Here is a 19,512-nt window from a genome sequence, read left to right as displayed (position 1 = left end):
GACGAGAAGACTGAGTAAGAGGGAGAAACGAACTTTCTTACCCTTCCATCCCTCTATTCAACCCCTCGCATTTTCTATCTTTCTTCCTCCCTTCCTCTATCTTCCTTATCTACCTTCCTTCCTTCCTTCCTTCCTTCCTTCCTTCCTTCCTTCCTTCCTTCCTTCCTTTCTTCCTTCCATCGCTTTCGTCTCTCGAGTTGACCGGTTTCCCAGAACAAGACTCTTATTGTTATTATTATTATTACTATCATTACTATGATCACAATCGCAGAACGATTGCCATCGTTATTTCGTCAGTCGCTTCGGCGGCAGGAATAATAAATGCCATTCATAATTCATCTCGTTTCCTTTGACGCTCATTAATCCTACGAAACGTCCTACGGAACGTATCTCATTATAGTCCGCGTTATCGAACAACCTTTCTTCGCGAAAACGTTCTCTTTAAGGAAACGTATTTACCGTAAATTTTAATTGTTTAAACAACGCGAAACGACTTAACTTCTTTGTACTCATCAACAGTATTCTCTACAATTTCTAAACACTTGAAAAGTGATATTATAAGTATTATATTATTATATTTTAAATAGAAGAATCATACATAGTCCTATATATTTTCCATGAAACATGTAGACTTCATAAATCTTTGTGATGTATACATATAAACGCTATACTTTATACTAAACGCATGAACGAGTTACATACCTAGGCAGGTATGTATACAGGCCATGCATACATATACCGTACGTATATAACACTCGTGTATATATATAAATATAAACATACATGCATACACACCTCTAACTATCGCGGAGGAGTGGTAAAACAGTTAAAGGATAAATGCGGTGGCGGAGATACGTTGACGTTAAATTGAAACGCCTCGTCGTCGAGAATATTTGACCGCGGGCGATTATGCGTGGGAGAACGAAGAGGGATGAGAGAGAAAGAGAGAGAGAAAGGAAGGAAGGAAGGAAGGCAGAAAGCTAGAGAATGAGAGAGCAAAGAGTAAAGAGGGGTTACTGCGAACGAATCGTTCACGTGCACGTACACGCACGTCGCGATACCAGATTTTGCGCGTGCGTACATCCTTTCCTTCTCCCTCTCCTACTTTTCCATGCTCTCTCTCTCTCTCTCTCTCTCTCTCTCTCTCTCTCTCTCTCCTCTCTTCGGTTAATGAGACACATTCACAAAGTTTGTCCTGGCCCGAGACGAGTCGATTGTACGCCGAGAATTAGCTTTTCAATTCAGCCGTGCCATGTGCGGCCTCGCTCGCTTGCGCTCGCGCGCACGTCAACGCAAAGCCAAGAACTTACCGTCAAGAGAGAACCATACCTACTGCCAAAGTTCGAGCGAATTTAAATACGTCGTCGTTGTCGTTGTCGTTGTCGTTGTCGTTGTCGTTGTCGTTGTCGTTGTCGTTGTCGTTGTCGTTGTCGTTGTCGTTGTCGTTGGCGTTGTCTTTGTCGTCGTAGTCGTCTGGATAAGTCGCGAACGACACGCTCATCGACCTTCGTCTACGTCGAGTACTTTTCGAGCAGCACCCTCTTCTTCTTCTTCTCTTCTTCCTCGAACGAGGGTCTTTTGTCTTCCCTTACGAATCACACCCTTCGACAATTCTTCTTCTTCTTATTCTATTTTTCCTCTTTTTTTAGTTTTTTCCCCCTCTTGTAACACGATCTTCGATCGATCTTCAGATATTATCGATTTTTTATTCTACTTTTTTTTTAACATTTTCTATGCAATTGAATCTTTTTTATTTCTAACATTCAAATCTTTTTCATATATTTTTTGTTCTTTAGAGAAAGATAATATTTATTATCAGAAATGATATTATAAGTCGTAAGAATTTTTTACATAAATATTGTTTCCATTTAAATACCTAGTATAAACGATTTAAAGCAATAAGGTAAAAAGTGTTGAAGGGGTAGAGTGCGAGAATAAAAGAACGGAATATTTGGGAAAGAAAGAAAATGTATGGACCCGGGCAGATTCTCTGAAAGATCAGTACCGCTTATACCGGCGACCCTTTTACGCGCTTAATCTTCTCGGCGACGAATTCACACGTTCCGCTTTTCGTTACTTTGGTCGTTTTCGAAAGGTAGTTGTAGGAACAAGATAGAAAGATATACACATATACATATACATATATATGAAGAAATAGAGAAAGAAAAAGATAAAAAGAAAATGAGTAGAGTCTCGAGTATGAGTAGAAGAGGAAGAGAGAGAAAGAGAGAGAGAGAACACGAAAGGGATGGTCTCGCTGGCGCTTTTATTATCCGGTTTTAATTTAAGCAACGCTAGTCGTTCCGTCACGGCTCCGGGGTGAGAATTAAGCGCGAGCACCACGTATCCGGGCGCTTTTCCTCTCCCCCTCCAACAGATCTACCATCACTACGATGTACTATCTTCAGACAGGGGCTTCTCCGTTATGTGTGGTAATACAACTTGGTAGGAGGATGCGCGCTAAGGCATAATTAAATGTGTATGTTTGTGGATAAATGCACACTCTAGCTGGCCGGATACAAGAAGCGAGTGGCTACCGATGCGCCCATACCATCCGCTTACCCATGAAACTTTCCGAGAAGTGTCTACACAGCTCGTGCCTGCCTGCTGCGTTTCTCCGTCCTTACCCCGCTTCCCATCTAACTCACCCTTCTAACTCCCCTCCTACAATCCCTTCAGCCTACCCCGTTTACTCTCTATCCTCCTCCTCCACCTCCTCCTCCTCCTCCTCCTCCAACGACGCCTCGATTCACCGTGATAGGGATTTGTGTGTTAGGCGGCCGGTTCTCAAGCGTTGCTACTGCTGTTGCTGCTGCTACTGCTAGCACCGCGTTACTGTTCTGCCAGTGGCTGATGCCGTTGCTACTGCTACTGCCACTAACTACTACTACGTTATGCTGGCTCCTGCTCTTCGAGAAACTGCTGATTCGAAATTAACGAAAATTAATTGGCAACGTCCTGATATTAATTCACGAGATTAATTCCACAGGACGTAGTGTGTTAATTGATATCTCTTGGTATGTTAGACACTGTATAGAAAGAAAACTTGAAGACAATCTTAAACGAAATTTTTACATTTTATTCCGGTTATGTACTATAATTAGATCTAATCAAATGTTGGATAAATTATAATAAGCAAATGTAAATGATCAAATTGATAGCTTTGAGTTTAATACGGAATATATAAAGAATATTTCTTATATGAGAATCAAATATTTCTTCCAAGAACACAACGATAAGTAATAATGAGTTATTTAATCGTTAAGCCTCCAAGCAATTCCTTTTCGCGATAACCAAAGAAGATAGCACTGTAACGAGATCAGAAAATGAAACATGCGTCGTTAAGAATACCTGTAAGTTGATCATTAGACGAACGAAATGACTTCTCGTTAAGAGAGTAAGATACGATAATATATACCTATTATAGATACGTGTGTATATACGTACTCATAAATAAGCGTGTATTATAATATATCTATATGTATTCTTTGGCAATGAATTTTCTTCGATCGAGAGGTGTCTCAGAAGAGTGCTGTTTATTAGCGGATAAACCGCGAAACGGCTCGCACAATTAAAGTTTTTAAAAGCTGTCTGGTTTGAAAAAGAGAAAAATATAAAGAATTAAGTGAGAATGAAGAACGAGACATGACGGATAGAAAGAGAGAAAAGTTTTCGTGGCAAGATAGTCCGGAGAACTCGTAAAACATAATATAATTAAACATAAAAATATCTCGCGCGGGCGCGCGCGAGAGAGAGAGAGAGAGAGAACACGAGGCCGACCCGTTGAGCAAGGCAAAAATGAATAAAAAGTGCTCTTTATTACAATGAGCTTTAATTAACGCGCACTGCGATGACGCACCTCTCTCTCTCTCTCTCTCTCTCTCTCTCTCTCTCTCTCTATGTCTGTCTCTCGCACGCACATATACCACACTTTCTCAACTTTCATTTACAGTGTCTGAAAGCGCTCGCGCCAGTACTCTTGCGAGTTTGCTGCACTGGCCGAGCAGAACACGTTCGTTACAACGTCGTTGCTCGCATAAAGCATAGGTACATAATTATGCACGACCCAACCCACAGTCAGCACCCTCCTTCTCTTCCTTCCTTCCTTCCTTCCTTTCTTCCTTCCTTCTTTCCTTCTGCCTCACTTATACTAACTTCTCTTTTGGGGTGAATGAACGCGTGATTCGTCTTGAGCGAGTTTTTTAAAACTACCCCGAATATTTTCATTGCTTCCTTTTACTTTTGCTCTTTTGATCTTTTTCACCCTTTTTCCTTATGCTTATCTTTAAAAAGTGATTTATGAATCGATCGTTTGGACGATAATTTCTAGGAATACGTAATTCAGATTTGTTTGACCATCATTGTTACTTCAAATAATTCTTTATTTTCTAAGAATGTCATTCTATTCTTTGGATTGTCAACGTTATGGAAAATAATGAAAGAGTTTAGCTCACAGAGAGAGAAAAGATATTAGAAAGATCTATCCATCTTGTCCGAAAACATTGAAAGTTTGGCGTCGATAGCGTTGAACGATGAACGAGCGATAGGATGGAAGCGGTAAAACGATGTAACGCACGAGCCGAATCGCAACGAGAGATGATTATCATCGTCGAGCACCGGCTGGTCAACCGGCCGTAGTATATAGTGTATAGCGCGGCACAGAAGCGGAGAAGTTTGTCATAGGTTAAACGTGTACACTCGTCGTTTTGAAAGTAATAAATTTCATGGCGCCGGTCGATGCCTCGCCGTCAGGTTATGCGCGAAAGTTGAAATTTATGCCTGGTTGTTTATGATCGCCGAGTGATAAGGGATCTACGCCGCATGACAAATGATCCCATAATGAAAAGTGAAAGATACTGGGCGCGTAGTACCACCGCCACCTCCAACCTCTACCTCCACCTCTAGCTCTACCTCAACATCCACCTCTACCACCACCACCACCACCACCACCACCACCATCGCTAGCTAGCGCTGTTGCATAAATTTCAATGATTTAATGCGACTCGCGCTCGCGCGCACGTGCCTCTCTTATTCTGTGTGTATCATCTATTGAAACAGGGGGTGAGAGAGAGAGAGAGAGAGAGAGAGAGGGAACAGAACAGTCGAGATCGATAAAACTTGGATCCACGTATGGTCCACGAATTCAGGATCGAGACGAAAAGTCATCGATACTCGGAACGCCGCGAATGTTTATCGTAGTATCGCTACCAGCTACTAGGTCAACACAGACGTACCATATGGAAAAGCACCGTTTCGATAGATATACCTATCGATATGATCGTTCTACGTTCAACGAGAACACTCCTATGGATAAATCCTTTTAAGGAGTTTTACAAAATAGGACGATTCTGTACGACTCGATAAGATCGCATATGTTCAACGTGATTTGATTGACAAGTCAGATGTTTGTTACCAGAGAAATTTCATTTATCAAACTATTTCCATTAGATTCTAGGAAATTCTCTTGTATTATTCATTAGCCCCAAAGTAAGATAAAGATCATTGGAATAATTCTTGCAAAAATGTTTTTCCTTTATGGTGTTCTTTGAAAAGACATTTCATAATCATCGTACATATATATGTAAAAATAAATTAGAATTTAATCTTGTATAATATATAGAAATGTATTTTCCTAGAAAGCAAAGATTTGTTATATTGCAATGAAAAATCTAATCGATTCGACGAATATATTTTCATATTTCTAATGAAAATGGAGTCTGTTTGAGCAATACGTTATTTTTATCGAATAAAACGCATACGTATGTATGTATGTATGTATGTATGTATGTATGTATGTATGTATGTATGTATGTATGTAGGTGCAGAAAGACGAGGCGATAATCCGAGAGAGTTTCCCCTCTCTTGCGACACTGTAATCGTTAACGAAAACGATCGTCTCGTACGGCAATGACCACGTCGTAGCACGGAAATCGTCGCTAGAAACGGTCGATCGATGGTCGGAATAACGCTTGGAAACGCTGGCTAGGCTGCTCTCTCTGGCTGGTGTAGGTTAGGTAGGGTGCTTAGGTGTTACAATGATTATCCGAGAGGGACAGCGAAAGGTAATTATGCCCGATAGAATCGGTGAGTGCGAGAGAGACGACGGTATACTTTACTCCAACGAAGAAACGAAGAGAGGAGGGGACGAGCTGAGTTGCGCCAGCGCGAACGAGAAGGACGGCGAATGCTCGTAATTACCCTTGAAGTGAGCTGCTTTCGGCTCAACCTACGGCCCAAGCCTTCGAAACTTCGAGAATAAATAGTGTTCCGTTGGCGATTGGACTTTACCGGGTCAAAAGAGATTACATTCGAATCTAAAGAGAAAGAGAAAGAGAAAGAGAAAGAGAAAGAGAGAAAGTACGAATATCAATTTATATGGATCACATAGAAAATAATCCAACGTCAAATGGATTTTTCTTATTGTCATTCTTTTCAAACGAAAAGTATATCTACTATTAATTAAATCAATTTGACGCAAGTAGTTTTGAATAAAAGAACACTAATGGAACATCAACGTTAAAAAAGAAAGAAAAAAGAAAGAAAAAAGAAAGAAAAAAGAAAGAAAAAAGAGAAAAAAAAATCTATACTTTCGTAGAAACAGTCATTTCTTCGTTGATGAAATAATGGAATTCTTAACGAAACGATTATTGACCCGCTTTAGGTAGTCGTAGAAAGGTGACGACAATGGAGAGGCGTCGAAGAGAACGAGAAGAACGGGCTTTCCTACCACCAATACCATCCACCAACACTCTCAAAATCTTCTCTTCGTGTCGTTGACTAAGATTTAATCCGTTAATCTATTCCAGTAATAAGGAATCCATAATGAGTCGCAGCAGATATCTATAACCTCAATGGAAGAGGGTCGAGCTCAGCTCGGTTACGCGAACGAGGCAGAGGTCGCGAAGGCGAAGGGTGAGAGAGAAAGACAGAGAAACAGAGAAAGAGGAAGAAGGTGAAAAGGAGGAGAGGTAGAGAGGAATAGATAGAGACGAGGGGTGGCTTGCGGAAAGAGGAGAAGGAAGATAGAATTGGCGGGGAGAGGATCTTGGTAGGGGGTTAATTAAGCCGTCCTAATATAACTTCTCCTCGACCCCCCGAGTTATCGAGTATTATTCCGCAAATGTGTCGACCTCAAAGACAATGCCATTCCGGGAAAATTTATTTGTGTCGTTGTACACCCACCGTCCCCACTACTACCATCCCTCCAGTAACACTAATACTAGCATAGAGCTGACGTTACGTACTAGCACGACTACCGACAGCACCACCACCACCACCACCACCTCCGAAACAAACTCGACGAAACTTCTGCCAGGCAGCTCGTGCAACTTAATTAAACCGACCGTGGCCGCGCGCGGCTCCTGCACGAAGTGTCAAGCCGCTTGCTTGCTCTTTTTTTCTATTTTCTTCAGCTTCTTGTACTCTCTCTCTCTCTCTCTCTCTTTCTCTTTCTTTGTGTATATATATATCCGAGTGTTTTCTCTTTTTTCTCTCATTATTTCTTTATATTTCTTCTTAACGCTAGCCCATCTATTGAAAAGATCGATTAGATTTGTTTTATCTGAAATGTTTTCAAATTACGTAAGATTAGTTGTGATTTCAGCAAGTAGATATATCTTTGAAACGATTATTTTAGACAAAAGTTATTTGTTTTCATTAACCATACGCATTCTCTTCTTGGTTTATTTCTACGAGACGTTCGAGATCGTTAGGATGATTGTGCGAGAGATCGTCGCTTTCCTTGGCAAGTCGTTGGTCCACACGCCGTGAAAGACAACTTCTCAGAAGTCATCAGTGCGAGCACTCGACGTACTTTAAGAGATCCACTTGCTCCTATGTCAGAAAGGGGGGAATAAATTATTATTGCGCTTGTAAATCCGGTCAATCTCGTCGACGAACCTCTTAGCGCGTAACAACATGAGAGTTGTATCAAAGAATATGTATACATCATACGTATTCTAAGACGTGGCCTTAGTTTAATGAAAATTATTTGCAAGATAAAATCGTCGAGCGTTCTTAAGGAAAGAAAATATTTGAACGTTAAGTAAGAAAGAAGAAAAATAAGAAAAAAATATAAGTAATTGTGATAGATTATATAAGAATAGATATTTCAATGAGATCCCCTCTATAATCGATCTTTTTACGATCATTTACGATCGGGACGAAAACGATTCGATTATATCTCGGAGACAATAAGTGTCTTGGAATTGTCTTGCGTCACACGAATGCTGCTTCAAATTTACCAACGCGTAAGTCCATACGTGGAATGAGTTTATTCCAAGAAGTCTCGTTCTTCGCGACTGATTTCTGCGCGCAAGTCCTTGAGTTATACAATCCCGGAGCCAAGCAAAATCATTAGCAGATGCCGTGGTGTTAATGAGCGTAATTCTAGATGTTCTGGCGATACTACAACGGTTGCTGGTTCTCTCTCTCTCTCTCTCTCTCTCTCTTAAGATGATTATTCCTTCTACGTTCTACTGGGAATACTTGCGTTATTATAAGAAACAAATGAGAGAGAGAGAGAATAAGCTAAGGAATAACGATCGATATCCTTCCTCTCACAGTTGAATATTAGCTACCTATGTATGTTAGATATTATCTATCGATTTAACTTATTAGAATCATTAAATGTATGACTTTTATTATAGAAGATGAAAGATCACACACGATCACGACACAGTCGAGTCTAAAAATAATATATACATTTTAATAAATAATAGTTTAAATTTAATACCGTACTACCGTTCATACGACTCTTAACGTAAGCGCAAACAAATCTCATTCAAGTCCTACCTACACATTTAAACATATTTCGAATATAATACGAATATTCTACTCATTAACTTTAATCTATAGAAGTAACATAAAGACATCGTTAGTTTCTTAAAGTATACATTGTTATATTCATTAACACTATCGCAAACTACTCATTTGCTTTATCCAACAATATACTACTTGTATAGAATATATTTCAAGGCATCCTTGATAATCGCCTATAAAGCCGTGGCAAAGACTTTCAACGGTATTCGAAAATCACGTTAGTTAATCTCAGCCGAGGTTCCACAAGGCCGACGACAACGACAACGACGAAAACGACGTCAACGACGACGACGACGACGACGACGACGACAGGAACGACGACAGGAACGACGACGAGAAGGACGTAATTTCCATCTCTTTGATTTTTGGCAACCTCCCCGATATCAACGACATCTTTCGACATTCTCTCCATCGTGTCGTCTTAAAGCGTCCAACGTTTGGACGAATTTCGCGTAGCACCGTAGAGCTCAGAGTATTTAGCTTCTCTTTTACTCGTCGTACTCCTGTCTTTGTCGATTTCGGCGGGGATTTTATAGGAAAAGCAACAGAGGCTTTTGCATCGACGAAGTAGAGACTATATTACGGACGATCTAATAAAGTCTCTCCCCTCGTGTACGACGGGCTAACTTTATTCGGCTCTTTGACATATTTTCTTCGTCGTCTGTACGCCTACGTAGAAGGTACGTGTTGTCGGAAGTTAGAAAGACTCTGACTCTAAGGAGGACAAACCAAAGCGAATCCTCTTTCGACTTCTTCTCCTCCCTCTAAGAAACTTCATGAAAAGACCCTTTTCCAACGTTGAAAATATCTTTGCTAATCTATGAACGGCTCGTTAAGCTTCGGGTTCTCTAGATGATCCGAACGAGATACCGATAGAGATTCGAGTTAAAATGTAACACGCTTCGCGACGCGCTAAATTTGTGTCCAGAATGAGGACACACACTCTTGTTTAATAATACCCTTTCTTCTTGACTCTCTTCCTTTCCTTTTCATCCTTTCTAACGATCGAGAAAGAAGGAGAGGACGCAGGATAGAGTTGGGTTGGGTTTGCGAGTGTGCCGCGATACCTCATGGTATTATCGATCATTCGGCAGGCCTCATAATTAGCAATTAACTATATCCATTAGTCCCTGATATAATTACCATGTGCTCCTACTACTAATACTACTACTACTACTACTACTACTACCGACGCTTAACCTGCCGCCGTCTGCGCGAAGCTCTCGGCGGACGGTTGCGATGAGGGCGGGAAAGGAGAAGGAGAGCAGAGGGAGTTTAACGGGGAGGGCTGATTTTCGCGGCATTAGCAGGTACATCACGATAATTATACGATCGATTATTCTAGGAGACGAGGAGTGCCGAGGTAGGAAGCGAAAATTGCTCCCTAAGCCCTATATCTCGTGCTCGCCCCTATCGAACTTGCTCCCTCCCTTTCCCTGCCTCTCTTCACCCTCTCTCTTTCTCTTTCTCTTTCTCTCCCTCTCCCTCTACCTCTCCCTCTTCTTCCTTCTCTCTCCTTCTCGTTCGACCATGCTCTTCGACTTCGATCGAACCATCCTTCTCTGTTTGCGATAATTCAGGGTCCACTCTCTGGGTGCTCGGAAATTTATTTGAAATTAGATCGATCGTTCTAGTTCTTCTTTGCGATCCATGTTTGAAATAAAGCTACGATATGGTAGATAAGAGAATAAAAATATCAGTTCTTGTTAAATGAATATAAAAAGTTCATTTGAAAAAATATACATATATATAAAACGTATTTAATAGTATGTCGAGTAAATTTATCTTCTCGGAAATTCGTCCGATTATTAGTTTTCCTACTTTTTAAGATTTTCGATTTATCTCTCGACCCGTTTGACGAGAACGTGTCATACCTTCGCGACCGTGACGAATAATATATTTTTGACCCCGACGATTTTCGCGGTACCATCAATATATACGTGTGTTACTTATGTATATTGTATATAATGTACGTATGTGTGCATGCATCTATGTACGTTCGCGTACCGAGAAACTGGGTCGTTTAATTCCGACATTAAATATAATTAAAATCGTTAAAATGGTTATTACGAAAAGGGTCGTGGTAATAAAGTCTAGAGTTCGTCTTTATGAATTCCAAACGACTTCGCAGCCAAAGTTATTACAGATACGAATACGACGTTTGTAAAAGCGTCGAAGAAGAAGAAAAGCTTGTTAGAGATGTAAGAGAAGGAAATGAAAAAGAAAAAGAAAGAATACTTGTATATCGTTAACGACCGATATTAGGAAATATTCTTGAATTTGGAACCGCGACAAAGCTAAAATTTTATCACCGTAGAAGCTTGGAAAGGCACGAACGCATCATCATATATGAAAGGAATTAGCCGCACGAGACGGCTAATCCCGAAGCGAAGCAACGCGCGTCCTTGCACCAGGCCGACCGAAACTTTCAGCTTTGGTAATTATTATCGTGGGATTGGTATAACCGTTGATTATGGCTATTATGAACTGTCGGGAGCAAATATAAGAAGGTCAGGGGGAAAGGAGGCTTTGGGTGTGGGTCGGTAGTTGGAATTAGCGGTGGCTAGGATCGGCGTAGAACTATCTTGGATGCCGCTGATTGCGGAATTAGAATTTATATGGATAGCCGCACGCGAGCACCCAGTGATTCTCAATGAGTCGCTTCGCTAGCTCGGCCAAAACCAAACCAATGAGCCTCGTGATTCGGACGGTCTGTTTTCCAGCGGCCCGATTTACGATTAATTCTGAAAGCTCTCGATATACCACTTAATTCGGGCACCGATATCAGCGATTAACGTCGTGCAATGATGTGCCTCCGCCACCTCCAACGCCACCACCCCTTTTGTCCCCTCTCAATTCACCTCTCTCTTTCACACTAGCCGCGAGCCCTCCTCTACACCAAACCGTGACTCCCAAACAGTTACCCGCGTGCAATGAAATTACGGCTACGTTTCCCGTGAAAATAATCTAATTGAATTACGCATCGTTATCGTTTTCGTAACAACGCCACTGAAAACGACCACTCTTCGAATTTAATATCACCCAAAGTGTCGATTTTGATCAACGACCAACCAAACATCTTTTATAACTAATTTTTTTCCTCGATACTCGAATCAGTATTTTGACATACTTTAGACGACAAGTTTTTCTTTCCAATTGGAAATATGTACTCTATTTGGAAACATAGTTAAAGTTTGACTAATTTTTTCTTCTTCTGCTTCCATTTTAAATCTCGTCTAGTAGAGATTCATCGAATCCGTTTCGTTCATAATCATGAACGCGATTAACAAGCAAAGCAAAGCCTTGTACCGAGTACGAGGTAAAATAAGGTATGAGCCTCTCGTGGTACAATATTTGTCATCGACTTTCTTCGCTCGCGAAATCCGTACCACGTTCGATTCTCTTATGCATATGTAAGAGCTGTGCCCGGTACTCGAATTGATGAAATTCCCAACATTAATTGTATCACAATGGTAATTGAATCTGCGGAGCGCCGTCTATTTGAACAATAGTTGGTTATATTATGTAGATTTGCCGTCCGACCCTCTTCCTTCTCCTCCGCCTTCTCTTCCTAGTCTACTCTCTCTCCTGAACCACCCCTCTCACCTACAAACCTACCATCTATCCACTCTTCTCTTCCTGCTACTCCACCTCCACCTCCATCTCCTTCTCTTGTTCTTCCTGGTTGCCGACGACGGTTGCCGCGGCACCGCCTGGCTGTTTAAACACAGACGATATCAGAACTACCAGAACTAGCGTACGGAGTTAGCCGGGTTAGGTGCTGCCTCGACTACGCTCGCCATTATCATAATTGCAAACGGAGTTCTATCAACGCGACTTAAGTTGACCTCGTTGCGATAGGACCGTAGGATCGTCACCTCCATGACATTGCAAAGATCTTATAAAATATTGTAACTTTTTAACATCAATTGTTATTTTTTTTTTACTATTGATAATAAAACTTTTTCAATTACACTGATGTATCTGTAACAAAAATATATTAAATTTCATATTTTTTTATTTCAAAGATTAAAGGATATCTAAAAAATGTTTACACGATCTTTATGAAATATCTTTTCGATAAAATATCATTTCCGAGATGTTAGGAAGAACTTTGGGATTCAGGATGATTAATTGGAATCGTTAGGTCACGTCATTTGGTACTTGTTTATGAGAAAACTCCCGGATACATTGGGAAACGACGCGACGTAACTGATATACAGGTGTGATCGTGCTAGTGATATTTTGCTAATCACCCACGTTGGGACTATCGGGGACGGTTCGGGCATGTGCTATGATACATCCAGGATGACGGCGGAGGGACGGACCTGTGACGATATTAGGGACGTGTTAGGTTTGCCGAGGGATCCCTCCGGGGACAACAAAAGGACCACACGCACCGGGACGTACCAATGGACAACGTCATATTGCGTCGAAATTGCTCTCGCTCGGTTACTCGCGAATCTTCCAACGCGAACCTTTTCAATTTTTCTACTGGACCCGTATTAAAATACTCGTTCAAAAACGATCCTACGTTTTAATGACATTTTTCTTGCTCAATATTGCGAAAGTTAAAACAAGCAAATCGTCAAATTCAAAAAAATTATCTTATACGTTTTTTTTTTGTATACAAAAAATTCTACAAATCTCAACAAAACTTGATTAATATTTCAAAAATACTCATATTTAATAATAACCTAAGATTTTTCGTCCAAACATTATATTATAATAACGATGAAATAAAAAAAGACAATGAAAACCTATTCACAATAATTGGAACAATCGAACGAAACTATGACTATAGTCGGCACGTCCGAATTTAACAGCGGCTTCGATCGCTTCTGAATTTCCAGGATTCTGGAACGCTTTTGACGGCCATTCTAGCATTAGCTCGACTGGTGTGTTAGGCTAGGCTAGGCCAGGCCAGTCGACGTACGATGGCACACGATGTGCTAGCTAGCGGACTTTACTCAGTAGCAATGGTGTTCTCTCGGTGGTGCTACTGCTGCTACTGCTGAGTTGGTAGCCCTGCCTGGCAGTGCCTGCCTGCCTGCCTGCCTGCCACCACCTCATTTGAATTTCTAATTAGGAAACCTCCATGCAATTATTGGATTAATGTAAATTACGAGAGCTGGCTCGGTCTCCGCCACCGCTACCGCCACCACCGCACGAGGGTGGAGCTCTCTCTCTCTCTTTCTCTCTCACTCTCTCTTACTCTCTTGTTCATTCTCTTTCTCTATCTCTCCTTCTCTATCGTTCTGTCTGCCTGTCCGTTTCTCTCTCACACTCTCCGAACGAGCACCGTTTCTCTTCTATCGCCGTTCTCCGAGTCTCCCCTTTCCTTCTCTAAGTCTCTCTCGCTCTCTCTCTCTCTCTCTCTCGTTCTCATACTTAGTCTCTCTCTAACTCTCACACTTACTAACTCACTCACTCACTCATTCACTCTCTCGCTCTTCTCTTTCTCAGCGGGGGTTGGGGATAATTAAAATCCGTTGATTAATATGTAAATTTAATAAGATTACTGTTCTAGGAATGCCCGGTGCAGACAAGCGGCTGTACCTCTCGCGACTCCTTGTATCGAGAACGAAGGGTATAGCCAGCCTCGTTGTAGCCTTTGATTGTCATTCAAGCTAAACAAATGATACACTTTCAGTAAAGACCGTTAGAATCCTTAGAATTGCTTTTAATCGTCGTTTCTCTTTTTCATCTATTTTTAAACAAATTCTTCAATCTGATTATCATTTCACGATTAATATTTCAAATATATATTGGATCATTGAAAATTCCTATATTGGTGTGTGATAAACGACAACGATGAAGCGGTCAGTCAATCGAACGAATTGGATATCTTTGGAAGGTTTAGCCCCTGCTTTCGATCCACCCTCTTCCCTCCTATTCCCACCCCGTCATCCGCTTTTCCTGCTGACTAAAAATACAATTTGAAAAATCCAACAATGCAAGGGCGATTCGCGCGAGAATGCATCGAGCGGTGGGGACTCTAGCACCGTCATTTATTGTCCACAGGGCCGACACAATACGCGCGATTGGCGGACACTGGATTTTTACAACGTTCGACGCTCGTGACTTTTTTTGCGCTTCGGCACATCGACGTATATACCTTCTATTGCTACTACTACTACTACTACTACCACCACCACCACCACCACCACCAGCATCATCCCCAACACAAACGTTAACTCTTTCTATCTGTCTATCTCTTTTTATCTTCTTCACGCCATTTTTTCCTTTCCCGTTTTATTTTTTGCCGCGACCGACGATGCACGCGTGCCACGCCACAGCAGCTCGACTTTCGTGGAGGGTGGAGAATGTGGGGTAGCTAAAAGTGTGTGGGGGGGGGGAGAGAACTCGGGTGAACTATATAATCGTCGACGCGTTACCCCGTGCCAACCGATTTGCATAGAGGAGCAGAAAAGTGGTGGCTACGCTGATTTCGCTCACGTACCATCTTTTTTCAACGTTCTTTTACTCTTCCATCCTCTTCACCCTTCATCCGATCTAACGCTATCCCATTCCACAGAGCGACTACTGCTACAGGGGACTTACTCATTGCTCTCGTAATCCGTACAAAAAGAAGGAACAAAAAAATAACTCCCATTGGAGATTTGGAGAAATTCAACTGTAGAAGTGGCGCATGTGCCAAACCGTTTATACCTGTATCCTTCTATGTATTATTTATGTTTTGCTCTTGCGTGTGATAAAACGATTTTTCCAGTTTTACTTTAGTTTAACTCGAAGATATTATTATTCATTGATTGAATGAAAACACGTGAAAGTTGCTATCAGCGTTCCTATTATAATTCGTTTCATCGACGAATAGAGAAGAAGTTCTTGCGATTGGAATGTCCCAGGAGAACAACGGTGACCGTTCGAAATGCGGGATCATTGCCAAAGATCGATACGATTTTTCATGAATTTGAATGTCTTTATATATGTGTTATCGTGTGCGTGGGTGTGTCAAAGGATAGAGAGAGAGAGAGAGAGAGAGAGAGAGAAAAAAAGAGTGAAGAAAAAATCCATCGGTATACCGTTATTCCCCCAGTGAATCTGTCACATTTGGCTGTGTGGACCACACACCACTTTCGTCGCTCATGCAACGCGAAAGTTGACGCGTAGTCTCGTTGGCACACGCGTGCAATTCTCTTTAGTATCGGCACACAATTTTACCTTCCAATGTATAACATACACGTATGAAAAAAGTGTGAGAGTGAAAAAGGGAGTAAGAGAAAAAAGAGAGAGAGGGAGAGAGAGAAGCGCGAAAACGAGCAGACTGCACACCGGCAATTCGGCTACTACCAAACCCAATAAAAATAATGCACTTTCGCGCATTTGCAAATGAACGTTGTCATTTTATTTCATCGGAAACGAGTCACGGCACGGCGCACTCTACTCGCTGCATGCCAGCGATGTCCAACGTGCGCCACTGATAATAATTATGGATATCGAGAATGGTTATCGCTGACGCTACGAAGTATTAATGTCCTTTTCTCGCACGTGCCGATAAAGAAATTAGTCTGCGCCAGTATTCATAACCGTTCAAGATCGTCTAATCTAATCTGTTTCCTCTATCTCTCTTCCAAATGCATATATACATGTGTATGTTTGTTTTTTCGTTAACTTTCTCGAACTAACGAGAGAATGTAACTCAATTATGTTGAAATAATTTTAGCTAATTATATTTTATATTTATATAACATTCGATGATAATACGACACTTTTCGTTATTATAAGTCATAACGTATGAGATTAACAATCTAATGGATTGTCACCAAAAAAAAAAAAAAAAAAAAAAAACAGAAAGAAAGGAGAAAAAAGGAAAAAAAAAAACAGGAAAAATTATCTTTCTCATGCTTAATTTATGTATCGAGAAAATGATGATACACGGTAATAATATTTGAGACTATAACAACGCTCGTAAAAATGGCAGGAACGTCTTGGTGCATATAACGTATACCCCTGGTACCTTGGGTTTGCGCTCGTGCGCACACCCCACGTGATAATAACATTAAGCTTTATTTAGGTGAAATTTAACTTTAAAACGTGACTCGCGGTAATTATGCGAGAGTGAAACAATGCCTGCGGAGGCTGAGCCCCTCGCGTGATATATAATAGCGAGCCGCGGTGCGAGTTTTTGCAAGACAAAGGTGTTTTATATCGCCCCCCCACCACCATCACCACCACCACCACCACCATCACATCGTACGCTGCTTTGTATCTCAACCTTTGAAATCAGGAAGTTTATGTACTTCGCGTTTTAGCTTTACCTACGATTATCCATTGTTGAGAAACGTCGAAAATGAGTTCCAACGCGTTTTTTCTTAAACGTTGAATTAAATAACATTTAAACGTACAAACGAACGTTATTCTTTTTTTCTTTTTCTTTTGCTTTTACTTTTTCTTTTTTCAAACAATTCGATTCGCTTTAACTTTGATATATTATCAAGACAAATTTATCTAAGGTATTATTTTTCAAGTGAAAACTTCAATAGAAAAAGAGAAAAAGAGAAATGCACGAGTTCTCGATCATTGACTAATTTCTTCGTAGACTAATCGAACTTTTTTGAAAATCAATCACATAATATTTTTTTTTATCGTTAAATTGCTATAACATAATTAATGGGCATGACCTTTTCTTTTCATCACGATCGCGTAGTTAAACTTATTCGTAATTAATATCATTTTCTAGCGAGTTAGTTACTCGCACCTTTAAATTGTTGACAATGATAATAACGAAACTAATAATAATAACAATAACAATAACAATATTAATAGTAATAATAATAAAGACAATAATAATAATAATAATAATAATAATAATAATAATAATAAATAACGGCAATAATGCATTGCACAAAAATAAATTAAATTGGAATTATCAGGAATGGGGTTCTACATATTGAATTGTATCGAGGGACGAACCAAATAAAAATGAAACATAAAAAAGGAAGAAAATATTGAAAAAGCTATAAATAAAATCGAAACAGCGATAAATTAGCTGTTGCATTTTAGTAAAAAAAATGTCCTCTCCTCCCCCGTTGATTCGACAATAATCTATTTGATCGAAATGATTAAAATAAACATCTTTATCGAATAGGATAAGATTGTATATTCGCAGTGATAAAAGTTACTCGACCTTAGATAGAAAATCGAAAAAGTTCGTATGGATTAAATGATGACGATATCGATAAAGAAACGCGTAATGTACATATGAGGTTTAATTAATCAATTAATAAGCGTATTATTGTTTTGTTTAATTAAAAATAATGAATCTCCGTAACGCGACGCGACGATGCGCGGACAATGTGCGCTCGCGCGCGTACGCACAACGCGCGCACGCGTTTAAAAGTGACGCATGTATGGCCTCTGCTATATTCGAGCTTTTGTCAATATGATAGGTATTATTTTTTTTATCTTTCTCTCTTTCTCTTTCTCTTTCGTTTCCTCTTTTTCACGTTGAACTCCGCCTCCGTTTTCCTCTCACCTACCACCCTGGCTATCCTCTTCTCTCCCTAGCGGTGAATCTCTTCCTACACCCCCCCCCCCCGTTCTATCTTTCTGTGTACCTGGTTTGATTACAAATTCTCGTAGCGCGCGCATTATTAAAAAGCGTTACCATTATTGCGCAGCCGCTCGAAAGTGTCGAGTCGCGTGGGCGCCCGGTTCAATCCTTTATGGTGCTTCAGGCATGTGATATGTCGGGACTCGCATTGTTTCCTCATAATAAATGATATTGACGAATGTGCTGTGTGCCAGAATCCACGACATAAAAATAAAAGATATCTCACACGCGCTAACACACACACTTTCTCTCTCTCCCATGATCCCCCAGGATCCCCCACGATCTACATGTCGTTTTCTGTTTTCGTTATTCTTTTATGTTGATGAAAGTAATTGTTGAAAAAATGTATAGTATATGATAATGAAAAATTATCAATATATTCTCGTGTACGATGTACAAATATTTTCCTGTCAAATATAACATCGCAATGGACTTTCTCGTTAACGATTAACTACAATTTCAAAAGGATCTCCAGTAAATCATCAAAATTTATCGTCATTACAAATATAATATACTTATAGTAATGTGCTTGTATGATAATAGATTAATAATGCGACAAGAATAAGTACTACTCGATTGTAGGATGATAATATTGATAAAAAAAAAAAAGATAATCATCTTAGCAAAGAATGATCGAAAAGAAGAGAACAAAGGGTAGGAAAAAAAACATGGACAGAGAGTTAAAAAGAGAAAAAGAGACACATAGACGTTGTTGATCGAGTTCGTAGGTTCGCGGTCGGTTACGTATTTTAAAACCGAGCAACTATAGCACGATTTTAATAAACTCGATATAAACGGTCTTGGTCCCTTCCCTTTGTAGCGTGAGTTTCCAAGAGAGCGCCCCGATTTTTAAATATAGCGGCCCCGTAGGTTTCGGCGTCAATGAGAATGAGAACAAGAGAGAAAAAGAGAGACATCCCGACGCCAACAATGTTAGGGAGTTACTATCGTCAACACCAGCGACAATAACACCACCAACATCGTGGTAAACGGCGGCCAACCGTCAAAGCTTTTCGCCGTAGCCACCACGTCCACTTGCCTCGTTGATCCACGAAAAAGGCTCGCCATCCGTGGAATCTTTTGTTTATAATTTTTTTTGATCATTACCCAGTCGC

At 40.4% G+C, this 19,512-nt stretch overlaps 1 protein-coding gene across 1 annotated transcript in view; it reads left to right on the top strand.

Annotated features, from left to right (window-relative positions):
• pdm3 (POU-domain protein pdm3) overlaps window positions 1–19,512 on the top strand; it is a 130,827-nt gene that overhangs the window by 77,092 nt on the left and 34,223 nt on the right.

Source organism: Polistes dominula, unplaced genomic scaffold (genome assembly GCF_049000335.1).
Source record: "Polistes dominula isolate Pdom_NZ unplaced genomic scaffold, Pdom_raw_medaka contig_18, whole genome shotgun sequence".
NCBI lineage: Eukaryota > Metazoa > Arthropoda > Insecta > Hymenoptera > Vespidae > Polistes > Polistes dominula.
The sequence above is the reverse complement of the archived record's forward strand: the minus strand, read 5'-3'. Positions and strand labels throughout refer to the sequence as shown.